Here is a 22,209-nt window from a genome sequence, read left to right as displayed (position 1 = left end):
CTGGGAAAGAGCATTAACACTGTAATTTTGCAACTACAGAGTGCTCCTTCACCTGTCACAAGCATATTTAAACCATAATGTAGCAGTTTGATGACAGAGAAGAATTGCCACACAGAAAAAAAGGAGTACAGGCATTAAAACAATGGGAGGTGTACCTCACTTCAGGGGTGCCCAAATATTGCCCAGGTAAGGGGCCACACATTAGCAACTTGCCAGTACCCCTAAGAACTACACCTAATTTGCCTCAGGCCTAAGAAAAAGATACAACCCCACATGCCACAGGCTATAGTTCCATTGAGCATCACATGCTGCACTAGAGAATTCAGTGAGACACGGTTTAGGGACCCAGGCTGTATGGGTGGATAGAGCTAGAAGTGGTGTTGCATTGAGGTTGCTACTACTATCCCCTCCAAACCAAGCTGCACTTCTGAACCGATGCTCCATGGAGCCATCCTTGGAAGTCTCCTCTTACATCAAATCTTATTTTCCTAAGTGTAACAGACTGATAATTTCCTGAATTAACTTTACTGAATTAGCAGCAAAGAGTCCTGCGGCACCTTATAGACTAACAGACGTTTTGGAGCATGAGTTTTCGTGAATTAGGTTAATACCTTTGGGGTCCACTGTATTAAAAATACAATAGTGCATGTGGAATATATGAAATTGTATGCATTTCCATGGGAAGGATAAACAGGAGAAGAGAAGGGGGTGATTAGGCCAATTCACTCAGGTTGTAGCATCTTCAGAGAAACCACCCCCTTGGAAAGGAATGCATATACTAGTTTTTGGATAAATAGTCTGGCTTTAAACTGGTTCAGGGTCTTCTTCCTGGTCCAGCAAATGGACAAGACCCCTGATTCACAGAGAGCGCTAATCCTCAGGGTAGGGTTGAATGGACTGGGCCCGCCAGAATCCATTTTAGGGTCCAAGCTTAAATCAAGGTGGGTAAGCAGGGTTCGTGTCTTATTTCTTTGCAGTGTAGACCCAGCTCCACTGGAATCATGCTCTGGGAGTCTCTCAGTTCCACAGGGCAACTTTCTTTGTCCTCTGGAGAGTCAAGTTTTCCCACATTGCAACATGAATAAAGGGCTGGAGCAGTCACATGTTGGCAAGATGCTAGGAAGTCTGGGATATGGGTGGTTGGATTCAGGCCCACATAATGGAGTGTAGACACTGGAGCCCCGGGTTGGGACCCAGGGTTCAACAATTCCTAATGGGATTCCAAAGGAGTGTAGACATTCAAGACCCAGATTAACAAACCTGAGGTGTGTTACTAACCCTGGGCTTACATTGCAGTGTAGACATACTGTAAGGGGAAATACGGGTGCATTTGCCCTGAACTGTGAGACTAAGCACCAAAATAAATATGAATTTGGGTTTTTCAGACCAGCAAAATGAAATGGATATCACCCAGAAATCACTTTATTCATTGTCAGGGAAGGAAAAGCACAAGGGGTGGAAATTTTATCTATTAAACCAGGTTAATAATGAAAGAGTATTATTTCCTTTGCTAAAACACAATGAAAAAAAAATCAGGAACATGTCTAGACATTTTATCATATTACACAAAATTCCCAACTGAGCCAGCCTTGTCCTATAGCTGAATGAGTGCATTACACACAGTTTTCACACATGCTACATACTACACAGGAAACGATAGAAGGAACGTAAGCCTTGGGATTTCCTAATAAAAGTACAGTACATTAATGCTTTTCTTTGCTTCAGACAGCCAAATGGGAGAGCAAGTCACAACTACAGCAAGTACATCTGACTTGCCTGAAGATGATATGAATCTGACTTTTTAGGCTGCAGGACTGTGTGCATGCAGGGGCATGCACAAACTTTTATTGCTGGTGAAGAAGGAGCCAAAACAGCCACCCTGGAGACTGAATTTCTCCATTTGTCCACAGAACGGGTTGGGAATGTATAGGAGCAGGGCAAAGCTCCCCATGTGGCCCCAACAAATTGTCTTGATCCAGAGGGACAACTTCAAGGTGAGAGAATGTCTAGTTCCTTCTAAATAACCAGTTCACTGCTTAGTTTTCTGCTGCAGGTGCCAATTGTTGATATGGTTTTCACGTCTTGACACCTGCCAAACTGAAACTGGCCTGCAACCATCAATTCCATTTCAAACAGGCACTGAAAGACCAATAGATAGTAACTTTCAATCACTACCAGCCGGGGTAGTACTTAAAGTGGTAATCCTAGAACATGCAATCATTCAAAGGGTATCTGTCACACGTCAAATCAAATGCATAGCTAACTCAAAGGTCTAGCTGCATTGTCACTTGCTTTTGAGTTTGGTAATCACAATTTGGTACCTGAATGCCCTAGCGAAGAAGGCATAAAAGCACTGAGGAGAAAATGCACTCAAAGCTGGGGGTGAAGAAAGTGATTTTGGGGGCAGGGGAAGGAAGGATATAGGGAATATCTCCTATGACCTCTAAACAACCCTCAGAGTTTTGCTGAGGCTCTGAAGGGAGACCTGGGTTGAAATAAGGCTTTAATGATTGTGAGCACAATGAAGTGGGGGGAAATAATAAGCTCAATTGTGGAGAGCTTCTCCTTCCCACCCCAAGATAGATTGACATTTGCCATCAGATTTCCTGAAGACTGATTTTGTTGGCTCCAAAGGCACCAAAGCAGGATACAAATATTTCATTGTAACACATAGTAGAATTCTAGCTTCCCAAGTTTTAAGCTTGTGGTAGCTTTTAGGATACATTAAAAGGGGTCACTTTTTGGCCAGACCAGGGGAAGAGCAGCCCTAGGTGACATGTCACCTTCAGAAACCACTTCTTTTCCTGCACATGGCAAGGAGAAACAGGGTTTTTAAGTTTTCCTTCTCCAAAGAAACAATATGTTCTTGTGATGATTAAAAGGGACTGCTGGCGCTGGACACAGTATTCGTTCTTAAATACTTTACCAATCTCCTGGAAAGAGACACCTTTAGCTAAAATAAACACTGAAATATCCTAAATGTTATTTGATATTCTAAATCATGCTTAAAATGGTGGACCACTTGAAACGTCAGCAGAGAAAATAAATGAGCAAACTTGTACAAATACAGACCAGCAGCGGATGGAAGTCAAAACTAACTGGTCAAATTAACTGTCTATACGTCCTGTACAACTGTTCCTCTTAGCTAGTATTATATATAAAGACAAGTTACCTTATAAACATTAACCCCGTATGAGGGCAATGAACATTCATAAAAGGTGCAGTTGTCAAGTATTTCATGGCAATCTTTATATTCAAATATGCAAAGGCATCCAGATTTTAAGTGTTGTTTTAAAAAGAAAAGCTTCTATTTTGATAATGGCATCACAAAAAAAAGTCCAAAGTTAGTGATTTTGTTCTCCAATGTCTCAAGGATTACCCAATACAAACCAGTCTCGGAGCTATGCTGACATCTCTGATGTTGGATTAGAAAATAGGTCAACAGTCTTGTTAATTTGAGAAACATGAAAGATTGCCAGTTAAACAGAAATGGAAAAACATCAAAATTGTAAATGAGGTTTATTTACAATGGCAATGGAGAGCAATACTTAAATGCTTCAAGGTTTCTTTTCAAGCCTATATTTTTACATTTCCTGTAACATTTTTGGTTTTATTTTTGTTTTATTATTTGTATTACAATAGCACCTACAGGTCCCAACTGAGATCACGCCCCCACTGTGCTAGGTGCTGTACAAACAGGTGGTAAAAGACAGTCCTCTGCCTCAAAGAGGACTAAATGGACGAGACAAAGGTGGGAGGGGAAAGAGAAACACACAAAGATGAAATAATTTTCCCAAGATATCTCAGTCTGACAATGGCAATGTAGACTATAGAACTCATGTCTCCCAAGTCCCATATAAAAATTCCAAAACATTTTTCCCTCTCCTGTTTCCCTTACTATCCACATTCCCTACAGATGCTATTTTCAGAATGGAGCCCCTAATCAGTGAGAAATTAAAAACAGGACAGGGAATGGCCCTAAGGCCCACTGTAAAGAAAGTTTGCACCCTAACGGCCAACAAATAAAAGGGCATTAGCACAAAGACAACACCCTGTGACACTGGGCAGCAAGCTGTAATAGTGGAGGGCAGAGTGCATGCTTCAATAGCAGAGGCACATAGCTTTGTTTATGTTAGGGTCTAAATCAAGGCACATTTAATTACTTGTTACGAAGTATTGATCTGAAATTTTAACTTGTGGGGAATCAAAGGTAAATACTACATTAAATGTAAGTTAAGTAAAAATCAGGTTTAAAAACTCAACAGTTAGCCTTACAAAATACTAGAATAAATCTGTTTGATTATAATACTGAAATATTACATTTTTATTAAAGAAATTCTCAACTCCATTGCTTCAAAAACCAGTAGAGGTTTCTGCCTCAAACATCAGCTGCTCTGTCACACAAAGCCCTTATAAATTCACATCAGAGTCTCTCCATTCCACTTTTAATTACATTAATATGTCCATAATCACTCTGATCTGCTTAAATAATATTGAAGCACATTTAATGGAAAGCAGGAGGGCACTGAATATGCATTTGATAACTGATCACGTAGTAGAGAGGGATATTATATGCATTTCTAAGATACCCAGAGACTGCAATATTGGACATCATTATACACAGATATAAACAGAATAGTCTAATCTGGTAGTGTAGCCTCTTCACATAACTGACTGCATTTTCACCTTAGTTCTCTTCTGTTTTTGTCTCTCCATAGTGAACTGGATCAAGGTTGAATGGGCTTGATACAGGAATTTCTGGGAGAAGTTCTCTGGCCAGCATTATGCAGGAGGTCAGGCTAGGGCCAGGTCTACCCAACAGACCTAAAATCCACCTCCCTGAGTGACACAGTTAAACCGACCTAACCCCACATGTAGACAGAATTATGTTGACAGGAGAATTTCTCCTGCAGACATAGCTACTTCCTCTTGGGGAGGTGGATTAACTCTGCTGATAGGAGAAGCTCTCCTGTCAGCGTGGTAGCATCTTCACTGAAGTGTTACTGGTGAAGCTGTGTCACTTTAGCGCTTTATATGAAGAAAACCACTAGGTTAGCACAATGGTCTCCTTCTGGCCTTAAAATCTATATACAACACCGAAGCAGTCTTCAGCTGCCCAAGGCAGTGAGGACTCAGTTATTGCCCTAGTCCCAGTTACAGGTTCTTGCCCAGTCTATCCTTTCTCTCTCACACACATATAGATGCAGTAATGGCTGCATTAACTCTGACTGGATGGGACAGTATTCGGACAGTCACTGCACCTTCGTCCCCACCAGCTGCGTGGCAACTCCAACATGATCCCATGCTTCAGAGAAAGAAAAGAGTCCCTTTCACACTTAACTGTCTGGGCTATACTATTTATTAAACTCTCAAGATGCTCCACACCAGTTCTGCCACAGGTGGTATTCAGAGAAGGCACATGAGAAAATAAAGAACTTGGACATTAGAACTATACAGTCATGAATGTAAGAATGGCCCTACTGGGTCAGACCAAAGGTCCATTTAGCCCAGTATCCTGTCTTCTGACAGTCGCCAGTGCCAGGTGCCCCAGAGGGAATGAACAGAACAGATAATCATCAACTTATCCATCCCCTGTCGCTCATTCCCAGCTTCTGGCAAACAGACGCTAGGAACATCATTCTTGTCCATCCTGACTAATAGTCATTGATGGACCTATCCTCCATGAATTTATCTAGCTCTTTTTTGAACCCTGTTATAGTCTTGGCCTTCACAACATCCTCTGGCAAGGAGTTCCACAGGTTGACTGGGCATTATGTGAAAAAAATACTTCCTTTTATTTGTTTTAAAAGTACTGCCTATTAATTTCATTTGTTGACCCCTAGTTCTTGTGTTATGAGAAGTAGTAAACAATACTTCCTTATCTATTTTCTCTACGCCAGTCATGATTTTATAGACCTCAATCATATCTCTCGTTAGTCATCTCTTTTCTAAGATGAGATGTCCCAGTCTTATTAATCTCTTCTAATATGGAAGTTGTTCCATACTCAATCATTTTTGTTGCCTTTTCTGAACCTTTTCCAATTCCATTATATCTTTTTTGAGATTGGGCAACCATATCGGCACACAGTATTCAAGATGTGGGTGTACCATGGATTTATATAGAGGCAACATATTTTCTGTCCTATTATCTATCCATTTCTTAATTATTCCCAGCATTCTGTTCACTTTTTTGACTGCTGCTGCACACTAAGTGGATGTTTTCAGAGAACTATCAACAATGACTCCAAGATCTCTGTCTTGAGTGGTAACAGCTAAATTAGACCCCATCATTTTATATGTATAGTTAGGGTTATGCTTTCCAATGTGCATTACTTTGCATTTATCAACATTAAATTTCATCTGCCATTTTGTTGACCGGTCACCCAGTTTTGAGAGATCCTTTTGTAGCTCTTCGGAGTATGCCTAGGTCTTAACTATCTTTAGTAATTTTGTATAATCTGCAAATTTTGCCACCTCATTGTTTACCCCTTTTTCCAGATCATTTATGAATATGTTGAATATTTACCTCTCTCCATTCTGAAAACTGACCATTTATTCCTACCCTTTGTTTCCTGTCTTTTAACCAGTTACCAATCTATGAGAGCACCTTCCCTCTTAACCCATGGCAGCTTACTTTGCATAAGAGCCTTTAGTGAGAGATCTAGTCAAAGGCTTCCTGAAAATTTAAATACACTATATTCACTGGATCCCCTTGGTACACATGCTTGTTGACCCCCTCAAAGAATTCTAGTAGATTGGTTTTAATAAAGGGAAATCATGCCTCACCATGTTGACTCTTCCTCAACAAATTATGTTCATCTATATGTCTGACAATATTATTCTTTATTATAGTTTCAACCAGTTTGCCCAGTACTGAAGTCAGGCTTACAGGCCTGTAATTGCCAGGATCACCTCTGCAGCACTTCTAAAAAATTGGTGTCATATTAGCTATTCTCCAGTCATTTGTTACAGAAGCTGATTTAAATGATAGGTTACAGACTACAGTTAGTAGTTCTACAATTTCATATTTGAGTTCCTTCAGAACTCTTGGGTGAATACCATCTGGTCCTGGTGACTTATTGCTGTTTAATTTATCAAATTTGTTCCAACGTCTCCTCTAATGATACAGATCTGAAAAACTGTCCCAGGTTAGGTTAATCTAAAAAGAATGGCTCAGGTTTGGGAATCTCCCTCACATCCTTAGCCGTGAAGACCAATGCAAAGAATTTATTTAGTTTATCCGCAATGGTCTTATGGTCCTTGAGTGCTCCTTTAGCATCTCGATCATCCAGTGGCCCCACTGGCTGTTTAGCAGGCTTCCTGCTTCTGATGTACGTAAAAAAAAAAATAAAAAAATTGCTATTACTTTTTGAGTCTTTGGCTAGCTGTTCTTCAAATTCTTTTTTGGACTTTCTAATTATATTTTTACACTTCATTTGCCAGAGTTTATGCTCCTTTCTATTTTCCTCATTAGGATTTTATTTCCCTCTGTTAAAGGATGCCTTTTTGCCTCTCACTACTTCTTCTACTTTGCTGGTTAGCCAGGGTGGTTCTTTTCTTTTTTAATTTGGAGTTTACATTTAAGTTGAGCCTCTATTATGGTGTCTTTAAAAAGTTTCCATGCAACTTGCAGAGATTTCGCTTTTGGCACTGTACCCTTTAATTTCTGTTTAACTAACCTCATTTTTGTGTAGTTCCTATTTCCTTTAGCACTGGACTATTTTCTCTGTTGACACAAAGAAACTCCCATGATCTGATGCAGTACAGTCAAAGCACAACAGTGGCTGATGCTAGTACATGCTGGAATTCTGATGCACTTTAATTTTCTCAGCCTTAGGGTAATGAGAACTAGGTGGCATTATTGAAGTGAACTGCTAGGCCTACATATGTTGGCTGTTTGACAATCCATGCTGCTATGCTACATCTGTTCTTAATGAAGATACATTGCTCTGTAACCATCCTCTTGACAGCCCTGTATCTAGGTCCTTAGACAACAGAGGCATGTGGATGAAGGCAGTGCAGCATGTGCCACTAAAGTTTCTCAATAAGTTATCTACACTGACTGAAAGCTGGTAAAGAATAATCGTTCTTGGCCAGGCATTCAGTACTAAGATAGTTACAAAATCTGTGCATACACTGAACATCCTCTGTGAAAAGCTTAGTAATTGCTATTATGCATGTATTTTGTTTTAATAATAATTTCTGCTAGAAAGAACAGGCGGGAGAGAGGCGTAGCCTAGTGCTTGAAGCACAGGATTAGGAGTAGCAGACTAATCTTAGTCCTGACCCTGGTTACCTCTGTGACCTGGGACAAATTACACCATTTCTTTTCCTCAGAAGTCTTATTGGTAAAATGGGAGCCTATCCCTTTTACAGAGGCATTTTCAATATTAATGTCTGAAGAGTGCTTTGAAAATACAAAACACTAAATAAATTTTATAGTATAACACCTCTACTGCAGAATGTGTATTACTAGGCATTCTAGAACCTGTCTACACTACTAGAAACAGTCTAAATACATTCAAATGTTATGGCATTTAATCAAATGAATCTTTAAAACCACCATCAAATTAATCATTTTCATAACCATACAAGAAAGAAACCCTTAATAGGATTACCAGCCACTGTAACATGAATGTATTCAGCATCACACAAACAAAAGCTTTCACATACAAAATGCAAACTACTCAAATATAAGGCTGAAATACAGGCTTAAAGTCGAACACAGCAAGTGAAACCATGGTATAATGCTAAATAAAAAGATCTCTATCAAGCAGAACCCACAGGGAAAAAAGGAAGGAATGTATGCATACCGCCACACACATTTGGTATAAACATTTTACAATGCAAAATCATGTAGGATAACTTTTTTACGTTAGAAAAACTGGGATCCCTTTGAAATTTTCACTTTGAAGGAATTTGTAATGCCCTAAGTTCAAATTTCTGTTTTATTTTTCCAACTGGTATAAATTTAAGCTGTTTATTATTCTTGAGTCTTTCTTTTGCTTCCTGCTCCCTGAGGCTTTCTGCAGAAACTTCTGTGCAACTTTTGAGTAAATCTAACATCCATACAATCCCATGAATTTTAATGGTTTGCATAAAGAAACAAATGCTAACTAAACTGGAATTAAAAAACCCAACACATAGCTCTGGTCATTTGTTCTCGTTCCCCAAACACTATATTCTCTCTTGCAGTTAACAAGAAGCCATGTAGAAACAGACCAGAGGGATCTTTTTTGTTTTGTGGATCGAGTTCTACTTCCCCATTAATTTTAATATTTAATATTTAATAATCCATTAATTTTAAAATTTAACACTCATCCTAGGTATAGCGTTTGCTTTGGTTTTTTTGTTTTGTGCTTCTGTTATTATTAAAAAATCATGCTTCAATGCTGAAAATGGCAGCTGCATTCTATCTACAAAATTAATTCCAATCAGAGCCGACAGCAGCGAAGTAGCTCATCTCACCAGCTCAACAAGAGCCTTTTTTATTCTCCCCTTGGCCCACCTTCACATTTGACAAGCGACAAGACATCTATAATACAGTAACAAATGCTCCAATTTATTCACCCAACCTAAACAAATGTAGACTGCAGCGGTTGCTTTTGCTAATCCGTGCCAGAAAACACCATGCTATTCCTTTCCCATTTGTCTGTCTGCTACTCAGGATAGAACAATGCTCCGTTGTGGGTCTCTTTTCCCCTAAAATATTCTTCTCCCTTCTCCTCTAATCTAGTCACTAGGAACTTATTTTACAACCACGACTTTGCTAGGCAAAACAGAGTACATGTAAACAGGAAAAACCTTAGTTCTGCATTGACACACAAGAAAGTGACATTTTAAAAACAGTTCACTACAAATACTTAGGTTGTCAGCAAATCTTTTACTAGCCATCCAAGTACAGACACTCCGTCACTACAGATAAACCAACCAGACTTCAAGAAACCACACACAGATGAGCAAAGGATCTTGTTAGTTCCAGTAACACAATGAATTACCTGGCAAAGTTTCAAAGCATGATGCAGGAGAGAACAAACTTTTGTTATTCTGTGTAGATCATGGGAAATGTAAAACAAAAGTCGCCATGCTATTTAATAATCTTGCTTATATTCAAAACAATGACAACATTCAGCACAATGAAGTTCAGTATTAGCTGCTCTTAACAGCCCAACTGCAGAAAGAGAGAAGTAAGACAGGGATGATGACAGGAGGTTTTATTTTGGTGTTGTAATCTATGTGTAGGGCCCCAGTATTGTTGCTCTTAGACTTTTCCACCGAATTGAAAAATATTTGAGAAACAAACAAGCTGTGCTAATAGCTGGGGTCCACATAAAAGGATTTTTTTTTTAAAACGTAAGAGAAAGTCTGCCATGGTGTTTACCAGCAGCTCTACATATCCCTGTAGAGAAGATTTGATTTATCTTCAATCTCTGGGTGAACAGAACACTGATTCACTAAATGAAGGTGGCTAATTTGGGTTGCGGATACTCACTGCAGGAGAACTTCCTCTTAGCCAACTGGTGGAGCAATAAGAGCACAGAAGACAAGAGATATACTTGCCTGGTTTATCTGACTGAGGATGAGAGCTGCGGGGGAAAAGTAGTGCACAAAAATTAACAAAAAGTGAGTCCTAAGTGCCCTCATTTGGACTAGACAAGGCTAAATCACAGGCTCTGGGAAAATTAACACTTATGACAAGAGAAGGACATACAGAGCACAAACATGGCTCATTAACTGCTCCGTCTGCATGTTACACATGAATAACCTTGTCCACTGTTACTTTTACTACTGCATTAACATCCATCAAGGGTAGCTATTTTCCCTGAACCTGCAAATTCCATTTCAGAAGCAGTTATGGCACATACTCACTAGAGAAACAAACAAGGCATCCAACAAACATTACATCTGATGAAGTTACCAACATGGAATAACTTACTCAGATGACAGAAAGCTGCTTCCCTCATACCAAGGGAAAGCTATTACACTTCAGGAGGCAGGATTACCCTATTGCTATGATCTTTAAAATCATTTAATACAATAAATGGGATACAACTTTTCTTCCATTTTTAGTAATGGACGGAGGCAAAAACCAGAAGACTGCCCCATCATTAATTGGAGGTCTTGAGAATATTCATTAAAAAACTCACACAAACTAGCATTAATATACCAATCAATGTAGTATCATTGGTGGAAACCAGACATAGTGATTAGCACAATTTTCATGGCTACAACCATTAACACGTAATTAATCATAACCAAGAGCTATAATACTTTGCACTTCTACAGCACCTTTCATCCAAAGATCTCACAGCACTTAACAAGTAAATTTCAACGCCCTCTGAGTTTGGCTGGTCAATATTACCTTCACTTTAAAGATGTGGAAACTGACTCCAAGAGATTAAGTGATATACTTGAGGCGACACATCTGGGTAAATAACTCAAGAGTCCCATCTACAAGTTTTCACTAGCCAGAAAATAATATCCCTTCTTAAAGAATCTTAATGCCAGTCCTGAACAAATCACGGCAAGAAATCTCCAGAGAAACTTGGGCACCAGAAATGGGGTATGCTTCTTGTCAAGGATACAGCAAAATCTAAAGATCACTTTCAAGCTCTGCACAGAGATGAAATTTCCCCATTCTATTGACTCAGAATAAGTAAACAGTGTATTAAAATTGGCCTGACCATCTCCTATCACTAACCAACTGGTGATCAACAGAAGTTTGGTAGTCAAACCCATCAGCATGTAAATCGATAATAGTACTGTATTAAAGGAAAAAGTCTTTGAGTGGAGGAGGACAAAAATAGTCACAGGGAAGATATACAGAGGATACATTCTTAATTCCCTCAGATCAGAACACCCAGGCACTGGGGGCAGATTTACTGTCTTACTGGAATGGATTTACTGGAACCGAGTACTCCTGAGTGCTAATCCCAGCTGTCACTGACTCACTGTGTGGCCTTGGACAAGTCACAATTTCTCTGCACCTTAATTTCCTTCTCTATAAAATGGGAAGAATACTTCCGTCCCTCATATGAGCCCTTTGTGGTTAATATTTATACAGTCCTTTGAAGATAAATTTTAAAGTGTTATCATTATTACATTCCAAGTATTACGTGTCCACAGAAAATTCACTTTGGAGCAAACACCATTAAAAATGTCAATCCAAGAGGGAAACGTTATAGAGAAAGTTTTAAACAACTGTAAATTAGGGTTAAAAAATAAAAGCAGTGTCTCAATCTTTCTGTAGCTACTTTGACACTGTTAAATAAATTTGCCACAAAGAAAGAAACAGGCTTAGGTCTTGTACACAAAGGCCATACTGGAAAACTACAGGATCATTTCATATTTCTACTTGCATAAAGTCATCAAAATTGGAGACAAAAAGGACCTGTTAGGTCACCTAGACTATCCCTCTGTGGGTATTTTCCCTACAGTACATTTTCTACTGACTTTGTTCTCTCAAATTTTAAGTTTACTTTTAAAAGCAGCTGTTTCTGAAAGTGTTTTTTCAATGTAGTACACTCTCCAGCACTGAAGATTAGCTCTCATAAAACTAAAATTATCTGCAATTTGTAGTACTTTAGTACCTATCAACAAAAAGCAAACTTTAAAAAATAAAAACACCATTTCCTAATCTGCAAAAAAGAGGTGGCAAGACTAAACATGAAAGGTAATTTACAAGTGAATGAACAGAAAAAAAAAAAACCTCATTCATTAAATGCTGATGAAACGAGGTAAAGGCAGAAGAGAATCAAACGTATAGTACATTGCAGCACTCTCGGGATGCCCCAAGATGGAGGATCTACGATGTTCCCATTGTTCTGACCTTGATACATAAGCTGAAGTGCTAGCATCATAAAATTAAAGAGAACATTCTCACTCCTGGTATAAGTAAGAGACATTATTTAGGTGCTATGGGACATGTGATTTATTATGCTTCATGAAAGGCTAGTTATTCTACAGGTCTCTGGAAATAAGATTAGCATGCAGTTTTCCTTGAGCAAGCTCCTACCATTTGCTCCATTGGGTTTTATCTTTAAAATTGCTTCTGCCTTGTCAGAAAAGTAATTCTATTGACTACATTACAGCAGTTTAAGCTGTATTAACTAGTTCTGAACATGCAAACAGCATTCTAAACCCACAGTTATCATACTAAACTGTTAAGAATCAGAATACAATGGAGTTCGAACCCTGGTACGAACGTCTCCCCATCAGCAAGGTGCCCCAGAATACCCAGATGAGAGGGTAAACCTCAGTCTCAATCCCAGGCTGATGAAAATCATGCATGTCAGATTATGAGAATAGTATGCGAGAACAGCGAGAGTCGGCATAAACAGGCATTCACTACATAAATTCCTCCTGTGGAGAGTATATGAAACTGCATCAGCATCACTCTTGGAAGAACTCCCCTGCTCAGAATAACTAAGGAACTGAATGTCAGAAATTCATTGGGTATGCAAAGGATGGCCCCTGCAACAGAGGGAGGGAAGAGGTGTCTAGAAGAAGTGAGATTCCTCCTGTTCTCATCAAGAGCAGGCATAGGAAAGGAAAAAACTATGATGAATTACCCAAAAGGCTAATAGAAATAAACACAGATTGCTGTTTCCCAAACTGGATTTAATGAGCCATACATGCAGATCCAGGGGAGAGTACAACCCTTAAAATGAATGGAACTTCCTGTGCTATACCTGATCAATAGGGAGAGGCAGGTGTCTGGACATGGGTGCAGTGGTCAGGAAAAGAGTGGGTACTCTGGGAAGAGTATGGGGAGAGAGGGCTGAGACTGGGTAACAGGAGAATTACTACTACATCAGCATTACTAGCACCTTCAAGAAAATAAACAAATAGCTACAAACAAATACAGGCCAAAACCAACTATGGACTTTCTCCCAGCATGTAAGAAGCTGCTGGAAGGCTCCTGGCAGTTGTTTATGGTCCATAAATACCAGAAACAATGCCAGCATTGGACTGTCAGATACTTAAGAGCTGATTTACAGTCATTGTCCAAAATGACAAATGACCCCCCAAATCCTTCCCTTTTACAAAGGGTACTTACTGTTCATTTGTAAATGAGCAGCTGATGTACTTAAAAGTGTTGACTGGCCCGTACATGGAACTAAGCTATATGCATTTCTGCTTACTATTCAGAGAGAGAGATGTATTAGCAAGCTGGAGCTCTTCAATAACTGTGACAGAAGTTTAATTGCACGGGGAAATGTCTTTAAAAGGTTTTTTGTTTGTTTTCCATGGACTATTCCAGGTTAGCTGACCAGTTATTTAACTAAATGGCTTACTAATACTAAGTCCCAAAACTCTGTGTGCATGTATTATATAAAATATACATTGACATACATACAAGGGAGACACTGAGATTTTAAATAACAAAACTACATTGGAAGTTGCAGATAAAAAGAGTTAAGCGAAGAGGCATGAGCCACCAGGCTCGGCAGAGATATTTGTAGGGGACGACTGAGTAATGGTGCCCAGCTCTCCTCAGCTGCTCAAATGGCAGGGTCAGGATAGGAAAAAGGAAAGCAAACTCATTTACCCAAAAAGCAACTGTCCTCCTCTCTAATCTGACAGATACCTGCTACAAAGAGCAATTCTCTTAATTTGAGGCACCATTGCCCTCCCCCTCCATCCTGCAAAGAAACTTGTATCTCATTTGTGACTCCATCTCAAAGATCAATTCCCTCCAACCCCACACTAATAAAGCTGCCCTTGATTTGAGAAAATGAGGACCCCTTCCCACACTCAGACACAAAGAGCCGCTCTTTGCATCAGTACAAAACTGCATGCCCCTGGCAACTCAAAAGAAGACTGCCTCCAATCTGAGACATCGGGGGTGGGAGTCGGGGTGGGGAGAGATTCTCTAATGTGACTAGTGATTTTGGGTATCTAGTTTGAAACACCTTACAGAAGTTTCATTTTCAGAAAGTGCTGAGCACCCAATTCTGAAAATTGGACAACTTTAAAGTGCCCCAGGTTGGCACCCAAAATCTCTACTCACTTTTGAAAATCTTGACCAAAGGCTATAATGTGCAATAATGAAAACCTCTCTCTCTATGCTACTTACATGGCCCTCATGCTTGAGCATCTTGTGATTTTTAATATATTAGTCCTCACAACACTTCTGTGAGGTAGGAAAGTGCTATTATCCCCATTTCACAGATGGGGAACTGAAGTACAGAGAGACAGAGAATATGTCTACATTACAAAAAAACAAACAAAAAGAAATCCTGGAGCACCGAATCTCAGAGCTTGAGTCAGTTGACTTGAGCTCACAGGTCTTGGCTGCAGGGCTCAAAATAACAGTGTAGGCATTCTCACGTGGACTCAGAGACCCTTCCCTCCCACCAAGTTTCAGTGCCTGGGCTCTAGCCCAAGCAGGAGCATCTACACTGCTATTTTTAGCCCTGCAGCCTGAGCCCCACCAGCACAAGTCAATTGACCCAGGCTCTGAGAGTCAGAGCCATGTGTTTTTTCTTTGCAGTGTAGACATACCCTCAGTGACTTGCCCAAGGTCACACAGGCAGTTTGTGGTGGAGCAGGGAATTCAACCCGGTTTCCCCAACTCCCAGACTAGCACTCAAACCACTGGGCCATCTTATCAAAAGCATAAATACACTCAGACATGTATGAATTAAAGCTGGATATGGGCAGTGCAGGCTATAGGGAGCTAGCTGAATTAGTAAACATCCAATGAAAGTTTATCCTTATTTTTAAATAACGTATTCCAGTATCATTCACGCAAAAATACATTTAGGAGATCTGCACTCAATAGCAGGACTTTTATCCACTGCATTACTAGGGAACCAGCTTTCTTGTTGGCAGTATATAAAACTCTACTCTGGTTCATAAGACACTCATACAGCACATACTCCATTTTTCATTGGGGCTGATGGGAGAAACAACAGCTCCCATCTATGCACTGAACAGGCTACATCCTACTTAATTCACAAACCTAAATCAGATTAGGCATATTCAAACCAGACATGTACAGCATTCCTTATCAAGGAGCTAGGCACTGACCCTAAAGTTACAACCTCCATAATGTATAAACATCTTGGTATATTTTACACCTTCTTTACCATCGGAGTTTATTACATCATCGGCTTAGTATTATAGATTGATGTGCATGAGATGCATTGGAAAAGACCAGCAGCTGTTGCAGGGAAAACATTCTGAACAATCCTCACCTCCTTAATTATACAAGTCCACTTTAGAGGTGGTATGAAAAAGGTCTCAAAAATTCTCATATATACTGGTCTACAGCTAAAACTTAGGTTGGCCTAACTACATCACTCGGGGCTGAAAAATGTCATGTCCTGAGCACCATAGTTTGGTTCACCTAACCCCTAGTGCAGACACAGCTAGATCAACAAAAGGATTCTTCAGTTAACCTAACCACCACTTTTCAGAGAGGTGAATTACCTACATTGACAGAAAAACCTCTTCCACTGTAGCTGTGCCACTGTAGTGCAGACACGCTCTTAAGCATTTTTACATTCCTCTAGTAATGTAAAATGTCCGTAAAGTGGCTGTACATTAAAGTGAGTGTAAACATAATTTGCACCCACTTTACAATGAAAATGTGGTCTGAGACTTGTCAACATGGCAGATTTTTCCAGTTATACTAGCATAATTTTATTAGGATATAATTATTGTTATACCAGTATAACTATAGTACAGTATAACATCCCACATGGACACCTACTTTCAAACAAGTGTGTCTCTTTTCAGCCTAGCTTAAAGCACTTCAAAAGCATAAGCTAAACTGGAAAAAAGGCCCTCTCATTCCCCAATAAGAGTGTCCACATCAGGAAGTTATACAAGTACACTGCTACCTCAATATAATGCCACCCAATATAACACAAATTTGGAGAAAACACGGTAAAGCAGTGCTCCGGGGAGTGGAGGGGGAGGGGCTGCGCACTCTGGTGGATCAAAGCAAGTTCAATATAACGCGGTTTCACCTATAACGCGGTAAGAGTTTTTGGCTCCCAAGGACAGCATTATATCGAGGTAGAGGTGTATAATAATAACGCTTAAATTCATACTCTACTTTATACTGGTAGAACTGCCTCATGTTGACAGAGCTCAGCATAACTGAGAATTCAAGCCTCAGTCTCTCACCTCAGCCTTATTCTTGATTGTGAAGTTAGCTAGAATGACTGGCAGCCATGAGGCCTTCAAACAAATATCTGCACTATACAAACATTCATAACACGAAACTTAAGCGTTTACTGTGCTCTCGGTACACGATTTTCAAACATTCATAACTAATTTATAAACCAATGACTTCCCCCAAGCACAGTAAAGCAGACTCTCCCTCATTTGAGGTTACATACAGGGCCAAGCAAGGAATTTTACAAACAAGCCACTTGTGAGTAATCCAAGGGCAGCAGAAAGTATCCAAAAAACTCTTGGGCAAAAATCCTGGCTTCTCTGAGCCGGAGAGTCTTGCCATTGACTTCAGTGGGGTTAGGACATCACCTTCAAGTTAAAAATGATCATCTTCATGTGCAAGTAGGCTCCTCCAACCCCCAAAAATGTTGGAAATATTTTATTCAATTTTACCCAGAAAAACTAACCTCTAAGCTAAGACTAAATATGAAAAGTTTAAACTCGAAAGGGTTTTTTTGGTTGTTTTTAAGTTATAAGCTCCTAAAATTAGATATTTAGAATGGGTGGACTATCTCAGCAATAACCACGGCATCATTATTTATCTATGTTTGGGTTTTATACAGCTATAGACAAGTCCCTAGAGGACTACATGAAGTCTATGGCACTTCTCCCACACCTGAGCTAAGATTCACATAGAGTCTTTTGGCGTGCAAACTCTGAGCCAGAAACAGTCTTTATTCTTGTCAAGCACATTGTCTATGTTCAACAATAAAGTAAAGCTGTCCATAGCAGGCTTTTGCTGTTCACCTTTCTCGGTTCAGTAGCTTTTCCTTACAATTATTTTACGGGGCACTTATTTTCTTCTTGTTTGTGCTGTTGTAATTCCTTGTCTTTGGTTACTACAAAAGTGTTTTTGCAGCCTTCTGCATTCTCTGAAGATAGTCTCAGTCTTACTTAAATTTGTATTGTAGCAGTGGCCAGAGGCTTCAATCGTGTTGGACTCCAATGTTCTAGGCACTGTACACAGTCAAATGACAGACCCTGCAGCCCAAAGAGCTTACGAAATAAATGGCAGAACAAAGAAGTGGGTGCATAATGGGAGATAAAGGGGTGTTTTAGCACATACGAGATGTGTGAATGATTTTTAGCCAGTCAGTCAGAGTAACCAAATGTATCTCCTCTGAGAGGTCATTATGTAATCAAGCCCCCTGGCTCCTGAGAGCTTCCCCCGGGCAATGTCAGGCATGTTGTCCCGAAGGAGCACAGCTGTCTTGGAAAGTCATGAATGAAGACATAGTTTTTGATTAAATTGGGTCCCAAGCTGATGAGGGCCTTAAATATAAAGACTAGGGCCTGGAATTAGCACTAAAAGCCAGTGGCTGGTGAAGTGTGCTGATGTGATGTGTCCTTAGCTTTTTCTCCCGCCAAGGACTCACTTTAGTTCTATTTTATATAACACACTGCTACATTCATTAAGGCTCTGCTTGAGATAACAAGCATGGAGGCTATGTTAAATTAGACGTAATATAACACACTAGAAAATGGTTACGAAGTTGAACCTGCTTACAGCTGCTAGGACAAAACCAAACCTATAGGGCCTTCAACAATATGGCCACTCTCAGCCTGCCTTTAGCAACCGATCTGCTTCTGCCTTCAGTCACCATAAACAGGGTAAGAATTCTGAAGGTTTTCCATGCAAAGAAGGAGAATAAATAGTATACACTGGACATCCTACAGTTTGTTCAGGTCAAAGCTTAGAATGTCCAGATAAATACACAGAATTCTTCCTTTGGGGAAATTTTGCACAATACTAAATGAAATACTACAATGCCACATTTAACCAAGTATTGACTTTTACCTGGCAATGACTCTGGATTAGTTGGTGTAACAAAAACTCAGAAAGAACTCATTATAAAAACAATATTCATGACCAAACAGGCTCTAGAAATGCAAAAAATCTCCTAGTCATAGATGGAGAGATAAAAAGGAGAGGCAACACAATTGCCTAATATTAGAGTGCCAGATACGTGCATCCTGTAGGATAACAAAAAAACCTCTCATCTTTGAAGAAACCTGAAACTCCCCCCTCCTGAAATATCTAGACACAAGAAGAAAGGAATGAATCTTATGTTTACATTAATTTAATAAAACAGATAAAAAACTAATGATATATGTAACAGTTAAACTGAGCAACGATTGCAATAAAGTCATATGGTTAATATGAATTTTCACAGAAATACTTTAACAAAATAATTTGCTAAAGTATTGTTAAACAAAATACAATGTATCAACTTATTGAAAGTGAAAATAATATTTTAAACTTGTGTTGTAATGTCAAGAAGCTATTTTGACTCTGAGCTAGTTCTCACCTAGTTTTGCTCCACTGAAGTCAATACAGCCATGTTAAGTTATGCCAGCTGAGGAACTGGGCTGTTTTCTAGTTACTACCCCTTTAATTTACAAGTTAGTTACAGCCAGAATACAGACTGAGCTAAACAAGCAAATTGGGTAGCAGCTCATCAAAAGGCCGTTCACTCTGTACTTGATCTATTTTGTTATTATAGCTTTGGATTTTTTATTCATTAAAAGTAATTTTAGTTACAATATAAGCCAATTGTAGCTTCAGTTATCAGAAGATTTTAGAAATTATCTTGCAATGAGAATGGGATCCTTCGAAATAGCAAAGCAAGTTTGTGAAAGAAGAGGGCCACTTTGGGGAAGAACAGAAATGAAGACGTTAAAATGACCATTTATGAGGAAAACGGGCTATTCCCACTTTTATGGAAAAGATGAAAATTCTAAAGTTTACATAAAAAGCCAGCAGCAATATTTGTATGCCAACAACACTAAAGACTGTAAAAAAGAAAAGATGAATTTTCCAGAACTGATCTAGGCAGCTGAACACTGTTTATAAAAAGGAACCCAATCTTGGAAGGAGATGGGGATATGGCTGTGGCATTTGAGTGTGGGACCCTACTGGGACCAGGGTTTAATCACAGTTAGCCGACAATGCTGAACACGCTATGCCACGATCTACTCTCTTCACAATCACATTTGAACGTCATTAAACTGAGTCATGTGAACAAGCCACAAAAGAAACGTTCAACGTTCTGCCTACGTCACATGGAGGAAGGAAGGACCACACTACAAGGAAGGATGGCAACAGGAGTCATTATGATAAGACAACAGCAAACTGGAGTGCCAGAGTGGTAGTAAAAGTGGACATGCAACTCTTGCTTGTCATGCACCACAGCAGAGAAAGCAATTCAGGAGAAGGAAGCCTGCAAGGATAAGGAGAAAGAATCCATTCTAAAAGATGCCTCACTGTATTCAGATGCCTTGTGATTTATACCACTTCTCAGAACTGTTTGCAATACAGAGTAAGAGGGACAAATGGCTCCCCCTATCAGAGACACAACATAAGCCATGAACGTATCTGCTGGGCTTTTTCGTAACATTTTAAACTACTTTTAAATCAACAAAACAACCCAGTAAGAGTTTCACCCAGGGACCCTCTGAGGAGTGAGGGAGAAGAGAGGAGAGTTTCTTGAAAGGAAGCCTCAGCGATCAATTTGTGACTCAGAGATTAAAACACTTTTGTTTCTAAAGAAGGAGATTATAAATTTGACATTTTAAATACAAGCATTAAATTCAGCACTGCTATGATTCAACATAGCACTGAAAGGATCAGGCTGCAAACAGAAAATTACCCAACATTTCTAACTTCAAAACTGAGACATGTTTGCCTTTCCAACTTCAAAACTGCTCATGTTTAACTTTCCAACAGCCTGTTTGCCATTCTTGGATTGTAGTGGTAATTGATCCAAACTATGCTTTGCTCTGAAGAGAGGTGTAGAATATGTATGTTTATAAAATGTCTCTTAAGAAAAGGGAAAGGAGAACTTGCTTCCCAGGGCTTTAATCATTCATGTCAGAAAGTAACTTAAATAAGGACTTGAAGAGTTAATAAGGTAGACCTAAGACAGGCATGCAGTTTGAGTTACTGTATGAGTGAAAGGCTAATTAGATGCAATTATGCATGCATTCTGAATCTTTACATCAAGACTGGATCTTTTTCTAAAAGGTATGGTATAGCTCAAGCAGACATTATAGGCTTGATGCAGAAATTACTGGGTGTAATCCTATGGCCTGTGTTATGCAAAAGGTCCAGTTAGATGACAATGATGGTCCCTTCCGCTCAGAAAATTCATGTAATTAAGGTGAGAATTCCATACTTAACTTGTCTGAAAATTTAACCCAATTTTTCAGTCTTGTGATGTAAAGATATTTACAAAATATCCCATCCCCCACCAAATCTAAAAAAACTGCTTATATTAATACAATAAAAGAATTGTGTTGGCTACTGAGGACAAAATATTACTCTATAGTAAGTTACTGTGCTTAAATAATTAGTACATCTTTTTACTCAAGTCAGCCTCTTTGAACTTCTTTTATTACAGCATTTGCTTCTAATAGAATCCACATTCCATAAACTGTTCAAATCCCAGCTATAGTTACGGTTGGCATTCCATTCCAAATCCTTTTTTCAGTTGTTCATAACTTGTTTAAAATTGTTCCTTTTGGACATCAAACTGCTCATACCTGGAAACCAGATTTCAAATACTTTTCAAGCATTGCACATTGTGCTTTTACAATTCCGCTTTGGTGGCCTGGGGTGATGCGGAGGGGACAAGGGGAAATCATATCCTTGCAAAAGTTTCAGGTGACTGGGGCTTTGTTTTAACTTTTACACGTGGCTTTTTTCCCTTTTAAAAACATAAAAACAAAACCTATTCTTGTATTGCAGACTCTTCTACACAGCGGTTCTCTGGGTGCTAGGAAGCACTTGTCATGCTGTCAATGAATAAAGAAAACACCATACACAAACAAAGCAAAACAGACTTTTATTCTCTTATGTCTGGAATGAGGCAACACCGAAGCAGCAAACAACGCTTTAAGCAACTACACCAGGGGCAGGCAACCTATGGCATGCGCGCTAAATGCGGCATGCAAGCTGATTTTCAGTGGCACTCACACTGCCGTGTCCTGGCCACCGGTCCAGGGGGCTCTGCATTTTAA

The 22,209-nt window shown here is 39.4% G+C and overlaps 1 protein-coding gene and 1 long non-coding RNA gene across 2 annotated transcripts in view; one reads left to right on the top strand and one right to left on the bottom strand.

The window, feature by feature from the left end:
• LRP5 (LDL receptor related protein 5) overlaps positions 1–22,209 on the bottom strand; it is a 255,556-nt gene that overhangs the window by 118,725 nt on the left and 114,622 nt on the right.
• On the top strand, positions 9–22,167 carry LOC115650567. Its single transcript, XR_004000127.1, has 3 exons — positions 9–186; positions 1,726–1,994; positions 21,938–22,167. It is a non-coding gene; the product is annotated as an uncharacterized LOC115650567 (long non-coding RNA).

Source organism: Gopherus evgoodei, chromosome 4 (genome assembly GCF_007399415.2).
Source record: "Gopherus evgoodei ecotype Sinaloan lineage chromosome 4, rGopEvg1_v1.p, whole genome shotgun sequence".
Taxonomy (NCBI): Eukaryota; Metazoa; Chordata; order Testudines; family Testudinidae; genus Gopherus; species Gopherus evgoodei.
This window is presented reverse-complemented; position numbering and strand designations above follow the sequence as displayed.